The 2,340-nt window shown below is 40.5% G+C and overlaps 1 long non-coding RNA gene across 1 annotated transcript; it reads left to right on the top strand.

Annotated features, from left to right (window-relative positions):
* LOC110430231 lies at window positions 1,670-2,126 on the top strand. Its single transcript, XR_002447556.1, has 3 exons — window positions 1,670-1,761; window positions 1,841-1,942; window positions 2,042-2,126. It is a non-coding gene; the product is annotated as an uncharacterized LOC110430231 (long non-coding RNA).

Raw genomic sequence — 2,340 nt, 5'->3', positions numbered from 1 at the left:
CCATGTATCAATACCGTTTTCCCAAAGCTCCTTCAGCTCATCAATGAGGGGCCTCAAATATACATCAATATTCATTCCAGGAGATTTTTTACCAGGTATCAACATTGACATTATCCAATAAGGTTGTTTCTCAAACAACCAAGGAGGCAAATTGTAAGGAATTAGGATAACAGGCCATGTGGTGTACGTGACATTTTGCATGCCAAAGGGGTTGAAACCATCAGAAGCAAGACCCAGCCTAATATTACGAGCATCATTTGCAAACCAATCATACTTTTGATCCACGTGCTTCCATGCCTTCGAGTCCGCAGGGTGACGCATTTTGCCATCATTGACCAATTCTTCCTTATGCCATCGCATTTGTGATGATGTGCTCTCATTCATATACAATCTTGTAGCCGAGGAATAAGAGGAACATATCGTAGGATTTTACATGGGACACGCTTCTTATTTTTTGTATTAGCACCACCATCTGCATCGCTCCTCTGATCATGAGCACTGTCATCAGGCTTCTTCCACCTAGACTCACCACATTTTGGACATATGTCTAGATTTGCATTTTCCTTCCAAAATAACACACAATCCTTCTCACAGGCGTCTATCTTTACATAGTCCAAGCCTAGATCTCGAACCACCCTTTGCACTTTCTCCATTGTGTTTGGGACACAGTGGCCTTTAGGGAGAAACCTTGAGAACAGATTAAGTACCCCCTCCAATGCCCTATTACTAATACCGTACAAGCACTTAACCTGAAAAAGTTCAACAATAAAGGAGACCTTAGTAGCATCCGTGCAGCCTGGATACAATTCTTTCTCTGCCGCCTGTAATAATTTTAAGAAGATCTTTGCATGTTCATTCGGTTGTTCATTGTCATCAGTATCTTTGATCTCTCCATGTATAGCGCCTCTAATTAGGGATCTAACCAAATTAGTGGCACCACGGTCGTCACTTGATGCACCTTCTTCATTGTCTACTCCAAATTCATGTGATGCTGCTTCATTGTCTACTTCTAAATCAGCTGCTGAGGGTGCTTCATTGTCTACTTCTAAATCAGCTGCTGAGGGTGCATCATTGTGTAATTCTACATCAGCTAGCCGTGCATCCTCATTGTGTAACCCCACATCTGAACCTTCCCCTTCCCTGATAAAGCTTTCAGCAAACCCTCTAGTAAGCAAATGAATCTGAACCACAGACCGTGATCTGTATGCCATGCATACACATCTAGGACATGGAGAGATATCCACGAAGATGTAAAAAAATCAATAGCATCTGATATGATGGTAAGCTTCTGATTTATTCTTGGTTGTGTACATATATTTGTTACAAATTTGTTTAAGAAGCCACCTAGTATTTATATTTTGTGTTGAACAGCATAAGTGGGACATTGAGGATAATGAGGAAAATAGGAAAAAGATATGGACCATCGCAAATGAGCGTTACAAAGGATGGCGGTCCACATTTAGTGCTACGTACAGGGCGTACACCACCTATGATGAGAGAATGAGACACAAGCCTGAAGAGTTGGACATTGTTGAATGGCACTATCTGGTGTTGTATTTTGGCAATGAAAAATTTCAGGTTTGATGACATTTATATTATTCTTACCAATTGCACTTGATGAAATAAAGGCTATGTTTCAAGCACTTTTAGAATCAACTCCTTGTGCAGAGGATTAGCAACAAGAATTCTCAGAATCGGCAGAATGTAAAGATACACCATTTGACAGGATCAAAGTCTTTTTCTCAGTGTAGCTATGAACAGGTAATAACTTTAGAAGCACACGCCCTAGCTTGCTTACATGATGAAATATTGATAATTTGTTACATTCTTGCCAAATTAGAGGGACCCATTAACTGGTGATGAGCCAAATGATTTGGAGCTTTTTATGTTGACGCACAGTAAGAATGGGCAATGGACAAGCCAAGAATCTAGGAATGTCTATGTGAGTATATAACAGTTTGTACAAACCTTATCAAGTGATGCAAATTGAACGCCTACAATTTTTTTAATTAACTACTTCTTACTGTCCTCTGTTTGTTAGGATAATGCAAGCAGCAAAATTTCAGAGAGGGAATCAAATGGAGATGCAAACATCATCTCAGATGTGGAGCAAAACCAGATTTTCCAGTCAGCCTACAAGGAAACAAGAAAATGCAAATCAGCCAAGATCCTTGCTAATGGATACTTGGCAAGGTACCCAACTAGAAGGCAGCTACTCTCTGAGGAATACCAGTACCACGTCCGTCAAGATGCGGCACTCATGGACGCATTTTCAAAGCTACAAGAAAGAATTGAAGCTCAAGAGGCTGAAAGGGAGATCGAAAGGGAAGAACATAGGCA

This window comes from Sorghum bicolor, chromosome 9, assembly GCF_000003195.3.
Source record: "Sorghum bicolor cultivar BTx623 chromosome 9, Sorghum_bicolor_NCBIv3, whole genome shotgun sequence".
Lineage (NCBI taxonomy): Eukaryota > Viridiplantae > Streptophyta > Magnoliopsida > Poales > Poaceae > Sorghum > Sorghum bicolor.
Note: the sequence above shows the minus strand (reverse complement) of the source record. Positions and strands in the feature narration are given on the sequence as shown.